This window comes from Spermophilus citellus, assembly GCF_964194105.1.
Source record: "Spermophilus citellus genome assembly, chromosome: X".
Taxonomy (NCBI): domain Eukaryota; kingdom Metazoa; phylum Chordata; class Mammalia; order Rodentia; family Sciuridae; genus Spermophilus; species Spermophilus citellus.
In genome coordinates, this window is record NC_138190.1 from 37,796,770 (window position 1) to 37,811,901 (window position 15,132).

General features: G+C 37.5%; 1 pseudogene across 1 annotated transcript; it reads right to left on the bottom strand.

Annotated features, from left to right (window-relative positions):
- Positions 1–2,885: 2,885 nt before the first annotated feature.
- Positions 2,886–4,193, bottom strand: LOC308638925 (GTPase Era, mitochondrial-like; annotated as a pseudogene). The gene is made up of 2 exons: positions 3,811–4,193; positions 2,886–3,664 (listed from the first exon to the last, which is right to left on the bottom strand). The product of its transcript is annotated as a GTPase Era, mitochondrial-like (transcript).
- Positions 4,194–15,132: the final 10,939 nt, after the last annotated feature.

Genomic DNA, 15,132 nt, shown 5'->3' on the forward strand with positions numbered 1-15,132 from the left:
TATTAAAAAAGGGTCTGGGGATGTGGCTCAGTGGTTAAGCATCCCTGGGTTCAATCCCCAGAACCAAAATAAATAAATAAATAAATAATAAAAAATCTCTCTAAGGTCAGATAACTGATACCAAAATAGAGGGGAGGAATAAGTTCCAGGGTTCTACAACAGTAGAGTGACTATAGTTTACAATAACATATTTTATAGTTTATAAAGAACTAGAGGGGATGGAGGATGAAACTCAGTGGTAGAGTGCTTCCTTAGCATGAGGGTGGTCCTGGGTTCCATCTCCACCACCACAAGGTGAAGAGAGAGAGGGATGGAGGGAGAGAGGGAAAAAAAACAGAAAAGAGGAGTTCAAAAATTCCCAGCACCAGAAATGATAAATCTTTAAGGAGATGGAAATGCTAATTATCTTGATTTGATCATTACACACTGTATACACATATTGAATTGTCACACAATACCCCAGAAGTATGCACAATTATTACAGATCAGTTATAAATGTAAATGATAAAAAACTAAAGTTTTTAAAAAATATTTTTATTTGTTCTTTTTAGTTACACATGACAGTAGAATGAATTTTGACATTATTATACATATATGGAGTTTAACTTCCCATTCTTGTGGTTGTGCATGATGTGGAGTTACATTGGTTGTGTATTCATATATGAACATAGGAAAGTTCTGTCCAACTTATTCTACTGTCTTTCCTATTCCCATTCCCCCCTCCCTTCCCTTCAGTCCCCTTTGTCTAATCCATTGAACTTCTTTCCTTCTCCCTGCCCCTTACTGTATGCTAGTATCAGAGAGAACATTTGGCCTTTGGTCTTTTGGAATTGGCATATTTCACTTAGGATGATAGTCTCCAGTTCCATCCATTTCCTGGCAAATGCCATAATTTCATTTCTCCTTATGGCTGAGTAACATTCCATTGTGTATATACCACATTTTCTTTATCCATTTATGTATTGAAAGGCACCTAGGTTGGTTCCATAGCTTGGCTATTGTGAATTGAGCTGCTATAAACATTGATGTGGCAGCATCACTGTGGTAATCTGATTTTAAGTCCTTTGGGTATATAACAAGGAGTGGGATAACTGGGTAAAATGGTGGTTCCATTCCAAGTTAAAAAAACTAAAATTTTTAAAAGTCTCCCTAAAGTATACCAGCAGTTTTGCTTTTTGCCTTGTGAAACCCTGAATGCTAAAAAACAGAATTGCCATCAATTTAGGATCTTGCTTTTCTTCCAAGTCTTCATCTAAAACGCCAATTTTCCTTTTACAGCATGGCCCATGTAGACAGCAGATTGATCCAGATATTTTTGCTTTCCATTTATTTCTTCTGCAATTTTCCAGCTTTATCACCTGCCCTCAGACCTCCCCAGCCCTTCTTTCCTACCATATACCTTTGTTCCTCTAGCAATTTTTGGTCATTGTTTCTAGTTGTTTTGTACCTATAGTTATAAAAAAATTCTGCTTCCCCATTTGTGCTTTTTTCTTCTTTTCTCCTGGTGGTGCTGGGGATGGAATCCAGGACCTTGCCTGTATTAGGTAAGCACTGTACCACTGAGATACACCCCAGCCTCTCTTTCTAAGGCTTTTTATGCGTTGGTTTTTCTAAATCTTTTCAGACTCTCCAGAAAGCCTGCTACTCATGTGCCATTTTCTTAAAGTTTTATTGAATATCTCCATAATATTCTCACATGCAATGTGTTCTCAAACAACCCTGACTAGGGGTGAAGGATTATAAATTACTACCTGCAGGCAGCAAAGCACCTAGGGGCAATAAATTAGCCATTACCTTATTCATTCATACTTGGTCAGTTTCTCTTAAAATTAATTTGTTAGCGGAGTCTACTTCAGCTTCCAAATTCCTAATCAACTCTTGCTTTACAGAAAACAAAATTACTTCTACTCCCAGAGTATCTGGGATTACAGGTATATGCCACGAAGCCCAGCTAAATTTAACTTTTGAAAAAAATAGGTTATTCACTTGCATGATTCAAAAATCAAAATAAACACGGTTCCTATATGACTTATTTCCTTACCTATTCCACAGAGATAAACACTTTTACTTATTTCTTATGTTTCTTTTCCTATTTCTAAGCCAATGCATCCAAACCAATATGAATATATTTCTTATGTCCTTGTCCTTGTTTCTCAGAAAAGATAGCATCCACTAGTCTCTACCTTAGTGTTCTCACTTAATAATAAAGCGTGTTGCTTTTTATTTTGGTACATAAAGCATTTTCTCATTTTTTAAATTGTCTTAATTTTATTACTATCCAAAACTGGGCAAAGGAATGAGGTGGAAGGGATCAAGAACTTGGGGGAACAGGTGGGTGGCACTATCTTACTCAGGAAACACAGGACTTTATAAGATTTCAAGGTGGGCTGGGGTTGTGGCTCAATGGTAGAGCACTTGCCTAGTATGTGTGAGGCACTGGGTTTAATCTTCAGCATCACATTAAAAAAATAAATGAATACAAAATATAGTTAAAAAAAAGATTTTAAGGTATAGGAACTGGGGGAGACAAGAACAAGGTATCTTCCCTGCTAAGAACTGGCAACTTAGGGCAATACTGTGGGCCCAATGCTTCTGAGGGGAGGGTGGCACTGCTCCTAGTAAGGGGTCAATTTCTGCGACCAACATGCCTATTAGCCTAGGGAAAGTAACTAACTGGGAACTGGGCTAAGATAGTTTCCTTCCTCCAACAGGAGACATGGCTGGACAGGATTGTGCAGACTCAACCAAGTGAAACCAGCCAGTAACCAGTCAGTGTCCAATGCCACTCATTAGACTCTGAAGGTCCCCTCAGCAGGGACAGTTCTTTCTGGTCAGTGACTTCTGCTAGAGCTGGAATGCTCTGGGGGTAAGGGCAGTAGAAGTTGTCACGTAGCTTCACAGAGAAGCTGAGTGTCACAAAGGAAGATGTCTATTAGGTCACAGTCCATCTCCTGCACAATCTGGGAGATAAGGTGGCTCTTCTGACCAATCGGGATCCTCTCATGAGATTCTCTGGGTACCAGAAAGTTCTGTTGGATTATCAGCTCCCCACTTGGTCCTTCCACTGTCTTCTGCTGCACATTGTAGGGCACCTCCTGGGGCAAGTACTCTTAAGAGTTTCTCTTAGATTTTGCTGGTACAGATCTCTTCAGGTATCAGGCGAGGACTCCACTGTGGAACTCCCAGGCCTCTGGTTGGGCCTGTGCCAAGAAGTTTTGCTTTAGGATCTTCATATGCTCTTGGCTTGGAGCTGACAACATGAAAATCTCCTAGAAGTGGGGCCAGCCAATCCTCTGGGCATTTTCCTTAGACTGTGTGTCTTTCCTTTGACTGTGTGTCCTTAGCTGCTGGCCTAGGACAATGGGTGTCAGGCCTGCCTCATGTTGAGCTTCTTTCCATTAACTGAAGAAAATTGAATAGTGATTATCTTGTCTCTAGAAAATAATGTTATGGAGAATGCATTTTCATTTATACTTTTTTCTTCTTCAGTGAGAGCTTCTGTGAACTCCAGGAGAACTGACTTCTGCTTCAGGCAATCTTGTTCAAGATAATGATGCTGGGGACCTGGGAGAACTCAGTCAAGTCCTGGAGCACGTAGGGGCTGAGCTGGTTTCAAGTCCATTTGTCTGGGACATCCACAAAAACTATAACAAGATTAGCAGGGCTGAGGTTGTGGCTCAGTGGTAGCATGCTTGCCTAGCATGTGAGAGGCACTGAGTTCGATTCTCAGCACCACATATAAACAAATAAATGAATAAAGGCCCATCGATAACTAAAAATAAAAATAAATTTAAAAAAAGATTAGCAGATCCTGTGCTCTTCCATGGATCTTCCAACAAAGAGAGCTCAAAATGGTGCTTTTTCTGTTTAACAGGACTGATGATTTCAGGTGTGTCAAGTAGAATCACCTGAATTTCCTTCTCTGTGATGACCCCCAGAGCCTGGCAATGAGTAGTGTGTACCTTCTTGGAGACAGGGAACACTTTTCGGCCCAGCAGCTGCTTAGAGAGCCTTGACTTCCCTGCATTGGGGGCTCCCAGGAGGACCACTCGTAGAACCCAAGGATTCTCAGGCATGTCAGGGGGACGAACCAAGAGGAGATTCTGCTCATCACTATACACGGACCCCTTGGGGGCACATGAAGTCAGCAAACTATCAGGCTGACAGACTCCAATGAAGTGGTCCATAGCTGAGCCCTGGCCATAATGGAGAGAGGTTGAGACCAAGTGGGGACTAGAGAAAGAGCAGCTCCCACACAGGACTTACACCTCCTTTGACAGCCTAAGAGTGGATGAAGTGTGCCACCCATTCCCTCACCATGTGGGGACCCAGATGCCAGACTCCTAATCCAGCATGAACAAGCCCGGCCCCACACCTCATTTTCTGATAGCAAAAATAGTATTCCACTGTATAACTACATCATGATTTTTAATTAGTTACTGATAAACTGGGTTGTTTCCAAATTTCTGATGTTATAAACAATGCTGCAGTAACCTGACATATGTGTCAAGAAAATTGAATAGTGATTATCTTGTCTCTAGAAAATAATATTATGGAGAATGCATTTTCATTATACTTTTCTCCATTTCTAAATTTACAATTAATATGTATCATTTTTATAAGGAAAACCAATAAATGTTCTTGTGTTTATAGGATATATTTTTAAGTATCTAACTCCATTTGCAAACAATGGTTTTTAGTTAGAATTCTTAGAACTGTTGAAAGGTGGCAGTCTTATATCTTGGTGTGTACATCAAACTTAAGAGAGTGGACCCAGTCATCCAAAAGTGGCTTTATGGGAGTTGGCTAAGCTTCCAAAAGCAAGTCTCTACACTTACTAACTCCTCCCTCAAAATAAAATAAATGTCACCGAAAGTACCAGAGGCCCTTTTTTGAACAATGAAGGACAATGGAGATCCAAGATGGTTTGCATGTATCTATTTTCATGACAAAATGTCTCATGATTTTGTGGTGCGTATTAAGTTCCCTAACTTTAGTATCTGCTGCCTACTATGACACGAGGCCATCTTAAAATAGCTTAACATTCCCCCACACCAAAACAAAATAGTATATTTGGGAAGAGAAGATAGTGGCTTTAACTTGCATTTCTGTGATTGTTGATAAAGGTAAAGGTGATTACCTTTTTCTGTTGACCGATTATTAGGGCTTCCTCTTCCAAGTATCCATGTTCTTTTATCTAACCATGTTTCTATAATTTACTGCATTGTCTACTGTCATTTTCATTTTGACTTATTGGAGTTCTTTATATATTTTAAAATGTTTGAATATTACATATGTGTCAAATTCTTCACATCCTTGATTTTAAATTTTGTTTTTTTGGTATCTTGTATGATACCAAACTTTAAAATATTAATGTAGTATAGAAAGTTGGCATACACTATATGGTATATCAGCATAGTAGAGGAAAATGAACTTTTTAATAAACAGTATTGGTGTGATTTGTTAGGTAGGCAGAAGAAGAAAAAGTGGGATCTGATATATTCCAAATAGATAGGAGATTTTAAAGTTAAAAAAAAAAAAAAAACTAAGCCATATATGTCTAGAAGGAATCATAGACATATTCTTCTGTAACTCAGGAGCACAAAAAGCTTTCCTAACTAGGACTCAAAAATCAGAAGCAAGGGGCTGGGGATGTGGCTCAAGCGGTAGCGCCTTCGCCTGGCATGTGTGCGGCCAGGGTTCGATCGATCCTCAGCACCACATACAAACAAAGATGTTGTGTCCGCCGAAAACTAAAAAATAAAATATTAAAAAAATTCTCTCTCTCTATCTCTCTCACTCTCTCTTAAAAAAAAATCAGAAGCAAGAAGGAAAAATACTGGTAAATTTGACCATATAAAATTGAAAAAGAAAACCACATGCCAAAAACACCATAAAGTGAGGTAAACAACAAATGGAAAATGGGGAAAAATATTTGCAACTTGTATCACAGATAAAGGTTTAATTCCTTGAATTATTTGTTTAAAAACAGAGAACAAAAAAGGCCACCTACTCTGGAGAAAAAAATGAGAAAGAAAAATGAACACACATTTCAAGAAAAAGAAATGCAAATGGCTTTAAGCATATGAAAAGATGCTCAACCTGCTGGTAATAAAAGAGATGCAAATTAAAGTTACACTAAGATACCATTTCTCATCTATCAGATTGGCAAAATCCAAAAGTTTAATAACACGCTAGCTAGAGCCTCCAGTACAATGTTGAATAGAAGCAGTTAAAATAGACTTTTTGGTCTCATTCCAAATGCACTCAGTATTTCACCATTAAGTATGATGCTAGCTTAGGCTTTGTAGAAACCTTTTATCAGATTGCAGATATTCCCTTTTATTCTTAGTTTGTTGAGTCTATATTTTATCATAAATAATTGTTTAATTTTATTAAATGCCTTTTTCTGTATCTCTGAGTGATAATATGGCTTTTTTCCTTTATTCTGCTAATGAGGTGAAATGCATTGATTTTCAAATGTTAAATGGATCTTGTATTCTGAAATGAATCCAATTTGGTTATATGTAATGTCCTTTTTTATGTATTGCTGGATTTCATTTGTAATTTTTCTAGGATTTTGGAGTCTGTTCATTGGGAAATATTAGCATTTACTTTTCTTCTTGTAATGTCCTTTTAGGTTTTAGTATCAAAGTTAAGATGGCCTCAGGAAAAAAAGTTTGGTAATGTTTCTGCTGTTTCTATTTTTTGTAAAAGTTTTAAATAAGAATGACATTATTTCTTCTTTAAATGTTTGGAAGAATTCACCATTAAAGCCATCTGGGCCTGGAGTTTTCTTTAGGAGAGGCTTTATATTATGAATTCAGTTTCAATAACAGATATAGGAATCTTTGGATTTTATTCAGATTTTCTATTTCTTGTTGAGTAAATTTTGGTAAATGGTGCTTTTTGAAAAAATTCTCCATTTCATGCAAATTTTCATATCTTGCCTTTCCTATACTAACTGTATCTAAAAGTAACCAAATAGTTGATGAGGAAATATTGTTTAAGCAATTCAAATTATTTGTTCAAGATCAAAATTAACTTAGAACACTGCTATTTTATAACCCCAAATGAAATAACAGATCTAGGCAGTGATCGTTAATGGTTGTTGAAAACATTGTTATAAGCTGGTGGGAAATTGTATAATAGCTGACTTATATAATAGCTGACACCTGAAGCCACTGATCAATTTTAGCATCCTCAAAAGAGAAGTAACCAGCTATTATATGTCACTTCTTGAAACACAACATTAAGTGCACACTATTACTTATGAAATATTCTTGCCAAAAAACAAGAATCAGGGTTGGGAATGTAGCTTAGTGGCAGAACATTGCCTGGCATGTGGGAAGCCCTCAAACAAACAAATGACAGCAACAAAAACCTGATCATCTGTAGATTTAACTGCCAGTTTATGGATAATACAGGGGACAAAAGAGGGTGTTAACATGACAAGGAAGCAATTGCAAAATCCAAAATATAGGAAATTCTCATGACCTGGTTTCAACAAATAATTTGTAAGGAAAAAAGAAAAAGAAAATGGGTCCAATAATCAAAACTAACAGCAACCAAATACAATATCTGAACCATGTTTAGATATTGATTTGAAAAAAATCAGCTGTAGTAAAAGGGAGAAAAATGAGATAATTGGAAAAATTGGAACAGTGAGAGGATGTTTGATATTACTAAGGGATTATATTGTTGATTTTTTTGGTGTGATGACAGTAACAGTATTTTTTTAAAAAGAGTCCTTACCTTTTATAGATGCATACAGAAGTATTTACTAGTGCTAGGCACAATAGTGCATGCCTGTAATCCCCACTAAATACTTACTAGTGAAATATATTTACTAATGATATATCTTGGATACACTTCGAAATAAATTAGGGGGCTTGGTTAGAAGTAGTGGGAAAGTGTAGCTGAAATAAGACTGGCCATGTGTTGATAATTATTGAAGCTGATCAATGAGTATATGGGGTTTCATTATATTATTCTACTTTGACACATGTTTGAAAATTGCATTATAAAAGATTTTTTAGGGAGCTGGGGTTTTAGCTCAGTGATAAAAGCACTTGCCTAGCATGTGTAAGGCACTGGGTTTGATCCTCAGTACCACATAAAAATATGTAAATAAAATAAAGGTATTGTGTCCATCCACAACTAAAAAAACATTTTATTAAAAAAAAAAAAAAGGTTTTATAGAACTGTAACCGGGCTGGAAAACAAAGGTGCCATTCACAGACCAAAAATTTGTGAAATTCAGGATGTCTGAAGCAGATGGGATCAGATTGGAAGAGGAACCAGAAGCCAGGAATCCACAGATCAAGTCATCAGAAGGGTTCTCGCTAAAGGAAGAAAAGGTGGCTGTCTGAAGTTATGTATTTTCAAAATTTATTGGCACCAGTAGAGACATTTAGACTCCTTTCTTTCCACCCTGGCTTCACTGGAAGAGAATTGCTTGCAGGAAAAGTCCATGTTCTCTTAAAAACAAAAACAAAAACAAAAACTGGCCCTAATGAGGATGTCAAAACTTGAGAGAATTGGCACTATCCCAGGGACAGGGAATAGAAAACACAAAAGGGCTTCATCCCTCTAGCTCTCCAGGAAGTCCTTTATGGAACTGCACTTGCTCTCCTTCCCCCTCCCCCACAGTGTCTACCTACAAGGAAGCCCTCCTGCTGTTAATAATGAGTGTTGCCTTAAAGAGCCTGTGTCCAGCCCTTCTCTTCAGGGACAAATACTGCATGATTTACCTACATGTGGATCTAAAAAAGACTAACTCATAAAAGTAGAGAGTATCGTGGTCCTTACATGGGGCTAGGGAGCAGGGAGGGTTGGGAGGATGTTGGTCAAAGGATACAAAATTTTAGTTAGGCAAGAGGGATGCATTCAAGAGATCTGTTGTACAATTATGACTACAGTTAGTAGCAGTGGATACTGGAAAATAGCTGAGAGTAGATTTCAAGTGTTCTCATCAGAAAAAAATGAAGTAGGTGAGGTAATGCATGTTAATTAGTTCAATTTAGCCATTCCGCAATGTATACATGTTTTGAAACATCATGTTGTACACCATAATTATATACAGTTTTCACTAGTCAATTTTAAAACAATGACTAAAAAAAGAAAGAAAAGGAGCCACCTGTCAGGAAAGCAGGCCAGAGCTGCTGCAAAGGAAACCCAGTACGGCTCTCTATATATTAACTAAAACAGTCCTTCTATTCATAAAACCAAACAGAAAACCATGAATTGCTAGATCTTTCAAAAAAAAAAAAACCCAGGCCACAAAAAGAAGACTCAAAGTCAACAGAACCAGGCATTTCAGAGAACAGAAAAAAGAAAAATAGTCTGCAGTACCTTCCCAGCATGTGGGTGGCCCTGGGTTCAAACCCCAGCACTGGGGAAAGGAAGGAAGGAAGGAAGGAAGGAAGGAAGGAAGGAAGGAAGGAAGGAAGGAAGGAAGGAAGGAAGGAAGGAAGGAAGGGAGGGAGGGAAAATAAAGACTGCAATGAAACATTCAGAGGTACAGAGAGAGTTCTTAGAAAATAAATGAATAATTATCAAACTAGTTATTATATGAACAGACTAAATGACAGCCAAGTTTTTGGTCTTTTAAGACCAAATTGGTGGGAAGTAAAATTAAGGAACCATCCCAGAAAGTAGAACAAAAAGAAAACAGAAAATATTAAAAAGCTGTAGTGGAAAAATGTAGATGCTTCAACAACTAACTAAATGACAGACATTATGTTGAAGAAGAAATAATCAAATCTATTATTAAATAAATACAATTTGGTAAACACATCATTGTGGTGTGGCAAAGGGACACAGGAACCAATGGAATGAGCTCCCAAGTAGTATTTGATTATAATCCCAAGTATAAAATAAGTATCCACAAGCCCATAATGAGCTAAATGGCAATAAATTAATGAGGGAGAATGCATACGTCTTTTATGCAAAAAAAAAAAAAAAATCTATGCAAGTACTCCACACTAAAAAAGGGGAGCATAATTCCAACATTTTAAAAGTGGGGGTTATTCATAATAACTTCCTTCCAACAAGTACAATCATGGAAAGTGGTGGAAAAAAGTAACTTTATAGTGGAGAAATGTGATAAACAAGACCTCAGTTCAGGTGATCAAGGAAGTTCACCATCAAGTGATCACTCATGTTTGTATATACCTTTGATGTGATGTAATAAAAATGGTACAACTCTGTGGTCTTCCTCCCCCAAAGTTCCTAATTCCAGGATAATCATAAAATTTTTTTTTTTAAATTCCAAAAGAAGGGTATTCTGTAACATACCTGACCGGTACTCCTCAAAACTGTCAAGGTCATCAAAAACAATAGAAATGTGAGCACTTGTCACTGTCTAGAGGAGATTAAAGAGACCTGATGACTAAATGTCACATGGTATCCAATGGGATCCTGGGGCAGAACAAGGACATTAAATAAAAGCTAAATCTGAATAAAGTATAGACTTTAGTTAATAACAGTGTATCAGTATTGGTTCATTAATTATAGCAAAGGAAGCATGATAATATGTTAGAGGTAGGGAAACTGTATATGGGTCTGGGGGAGAATATATGCCAAATGTCTACAGTATCTGCTCAGTTTGACTCTGAAGCTGAAAATATTCTAAAAAAATAAAGTCTGTTTTTTAAAGTACAATTTTCTTGAAGCAAAAATAAGAATCTTCAGAATGAGAAAAACCTAAAAAATGCAGAGTGTAATGAAAGAAAAACTCTCAGAAATTATTTCATTTTCAGGATTCTCCAGCCCTCTCTCATGTTTACTGAGGGCTTACTTGGGGGCTTTCAATCTCATAGTGAGTTTCCACCCTCCTACCAGCCTTGGCTTTAAAATGTTTTTAAATGTTATCTATGTGTGTATATCTTCTCTATAATGACAAGAATGCACAGCTAAAGTACACTAACATGCACTTTAAAACCTAATTCAGTTTTTAAAAACTCACAGATTTTGAAATTTATGAAATTTCAAAACTCCAATGTTTAAAAAAAATCCATAAAGCTTACAAAGAAAGAAGAAAAGGTTACTCTGGTTGGAAATCAGACTGACATCACGTATCGGATACTAAGGTACTAGAAATACAATGAAGCGAAGTCTTCAAAAGTGTAAGAGAAAAAAAAATATTGTCAATCTTGAATTGTATGAGAACAAGATATTTTAAGACACACAAGAACTTGGCAAGTTTACCTCCCACACCCTGAAAGAAATTCTGAAGAAAACAGTTTAACCAAAAATATAAGTAATCCAAGAAAGGCGATATAAGAATCAGTAAGTGCTGGGTCCATCCCAGATTGGGGGTAGGAACAGGAGGATTAAAAGAAAATTAAGAGGGCTGGGGGTGGGGTGTAGCTCTTTGGTGGAGTGCTTGCCTAACATGTACAAGGCTCTGGGTTCTAGCCTAGCAATGCCAAAAAGGAAAGAAAGAGAGGGAGGGAGGGAGGGAGAGAGAGAAAGAAAGGAAGGAAGGGGGAAGGAAGAAAGAAGAAAATTAAGCTTTATTACATCTGAATGCCTGGAGAATTCTCCGTTGAACAATGAAGTTTTATAAACATTTCCCTTTCTATGGAGCTAATCTCACTACTTGATTCAACAGAGAATGATGCTTATATAAAATCACATTGTGAATTGTTTTCTTTTGCTATGATTATAGACATATTTGGATTTATTTTGCCATCTTTTAAATGCTTCCTATTTATCCTTTCTCTGTGCTTCTTTCTTCTCTGCCTTCATTTAGACTAGATTGCTTGTTTGTAGGTCTGAAATGCATGCATACTCAAAGTGTGAGGTTAATCAATGTTTTGGAACAATACAAGGACTATATACCATTAATTCCAAATATTTCAGTTCTACATGTTTCATTGCCCTCTCACCCCGCTACTCCAGTAGACATAACTATTATTTGACACACGCAGTGTTGGCTTAGGGTTTACCCACTCTAGTGGAGACTGTTGGTACCCTATCCATACCCCTTTTATTGGGCTAGTACACCCACTGGCCAGCTCTAGCACTGGCTGATTTACACTTTTCTCCTGAGAAATTGCTCTCATGAGAACAGGGCCTTCCTGGCTGGGAGGTTACCCCACCCTATTCACTGAGGGCACACTGTAGCCAATGCATAACTGGTATGGGGATACCAAAAAAAAAAAAAAAAAAAAAAAAACCAGCCCTCTTCCACAAGGGGGGACAACTCAGTTGTGCCTGTATTTCTTATCTATTGCAGCTGTAATTATTACTAACTTAATGGCTTAAAACAACATGAAGCTGTGTTAGAGTCTGTAAACAAGTCAGGATGGCACCTGGCATTTTGCCAGGGGGAATGGTTTGTGAAGTAACGCCAGCGAGCCATTAAGTGTGGAGATTCCTTATTGGTTGACTGCTGTATCTAGTTTATGTTAATTAAGATAAGCTGTGTGGAATGTATATATACCCCTCCTGTCCTACAATAAACAGCTCCCACTCCAGCTGTATCAATCTACAAAAGTTGCTTGTCACCCCCTGGTTATTTTGCTGCAGCCGGACTGCGGCAAAGCTGGGTACAGTACCTTACTTCCTGTAACCCCAACTACTTGGGAGAATGAGACGGGAGGATCCCAAGTTCAAGGTCATCCTGGGCAATTTAGTGAGATCCTATCTTAGAGCAAAAAAGGGATGGAGGGCTGGGGTTGTAGCTCAGTGGTAGAGCACTCGCCTAGCAAGGGCAAGGCACTGGGTTTGATCCTCAGCACCATATTAAAAAACAAATAAATAAAAAATAAAGGTTAAAAAAGGGGCTGGGGAATGTAGCTTAGTGGTAGAGCAACCCTGGGTTCAGCCCCAGTACCACAAAAACAAAAACACGAAATAGGAAGCCTAGCATGGGTCTTACTGGGCTAAAATCAACAGAGCTGTGTGTCCCTTTCTGGAGGCAAGAAGGAACAATCTATTTTCCCTTACTCCATTTTCAAGGCTAACAACATAGTATCTGTCTGACCATTTTTTTGGTAGTCACATGTCTTTGACTCTCTCCTCAGCTTCCTTCTTTCTCTTTTAAGGACCTTTGAGTTTACATTGGGGCCACCAGTATAATCCAGAATAATCTTTTGAGGTCAACTGCTTGGCATTTTTAATTCCATCAGCAACCTTAATTCCCCTTTGCCTTGTAACCTAACATATTCATAGGTTCAGAGGATTAGGATGGGGACATCTTTCAGGGCCATTATTCTGCCAATCACAGTGCCCTTCATGCTCCAGAGTTATTTACAGGTTCAAGCTAAGGCTAGATCCAGCTGAACACACATTAAGGGGCCTACAGGATGATATGTCTTTATTCAATAATAAACAGTGTTTGTCATAATAATGTATAAAACTTTATAAGAAATTTAATGAATTACTATAAGGATGTGAAAAGGAAAGTGTTACAGAGCTAAATCCACATCTGCCATAATAGGAAGTCCAAGCCATTTATCATAATACAAAGTCTAAGAAATATATATGGTTATAGTAAATACTAAGAGAAACAACTAATATAGTTGAAACTTCTCTGGGGGAAAAAGTCACCAAGTTGGAGAGAGGTGGAGCAGAGAAGTGCTCCTTTTCTTTAGAAGCCTTGTAATCCTCTGACTTCTTGAATTATGTCCATTGTTTCAGTTAAAAAAAAAAAACTTAAAAAATAAATTGTGAATGCATAAAAGTTGAAAACAACCCCCCATAGCAATAACCCACTAGTCTTAAATTTCTGTCTCTGGTTCTTAAAAAAAAAAAAAAAAAAAACTTATTCTGTATATAAATTAACAAGCACTTGGGGTTGGGACTATAGCTCAGTGGCAGAGCACTTGCCTAGCTTGTGTGAGGCACTGGGTTTGATCCTCAGCACCACATGAAAAATAAACAAACAAACAAACAATATGGAGTTAAGAGGTGCCGTATTATATTCATCTTTCATTACAGGAAATTAGGGTATATTACCTGAAGTTTGTAAAGGAAGAAAAATTAATGTATAATATTTAAACTTGGAAACCTTTGATGATAGGCTAACTTATGTTTCTACAAAGAATGTATTGCAGCCAGGCACGGTGGTGCACACCTGTAACCTCAGTGACTGGGGTGGCTGAAGCAGCAGGATCCCAAGTTCAAGGCCAGCCTCAGCAAGTTAGTAAGATCCTATCTCAAAATAAAAATTTAAAAAGATTGGAATGTAGTTCAGTGGTCCCTGGGTTCAATCTCCAGTACCAAAAAATCTCAAAAAGAATGTCTTGCTGGGCACTGTGGTCCAGGTAATGATGAGGCTGAGGCAGGAGGATCACAAGTTTTGGGCCAGCCTAGGTAACTTAACAAGACCTTGTCTCCCAGGGAAAAAAAAGGGCTAGGGAGGTAGCTCTGTGGTAGAGCACTTGCCTAGCATGTGTCAGGCCTAGTTTCAATCCCCAGTACTATCAAAAAAGAATATTTCATCTGTATTATATTTGAAGCAAACAAACGAAACACTCTAAAAATCATCTATTTTGTGAGGAAGGATATGGAAAAAAATATAAGGATAAAAATTAAAATCAATCAAAATGTCCCTATATATCTTCCAAAACCTAAATCACAAAAATAGGTATATTCCATATAGTCAAATTTTAATAAATCTTACAAACAGCTGTTATGTCCTAAAACAATCTTCATTTCACACAAAAGCAGGCTATCTAAATCTAAGCTTTTCCGTGCAATGAAGCCCCACCAAGTCATTCTTGACAGACCCTGGTTCACAGCACTATTACACAGAGAAAGTAGTTTTCCATAGGGCAACACTAAATCCAGCACAATAATATGCTTTTCACAAACTTACTCACATTATCAACTGAATATCTACCAAGAGCCAAGCACTATACAGGTTGAGTGTCCCTCATCCAAACACCCAACATCTCAAACCTTTTGAGTGCCCACACAATGCACCAAGTAGAAAATTCCACACCTGACTTCATGTGACAGACCAGTCAAAAACAGGTGGTACAACAGTTTATTGTGTCCCCAAGGGGGGTGGGAATCTCTCCAAGCCACTTTGGCTGTGATATACCCATTTTATGTATAAAAGTTATTTAAAATGTATAAGTTATTTAAAATCTTGTATAAAATTACCTTAAGGTGTAC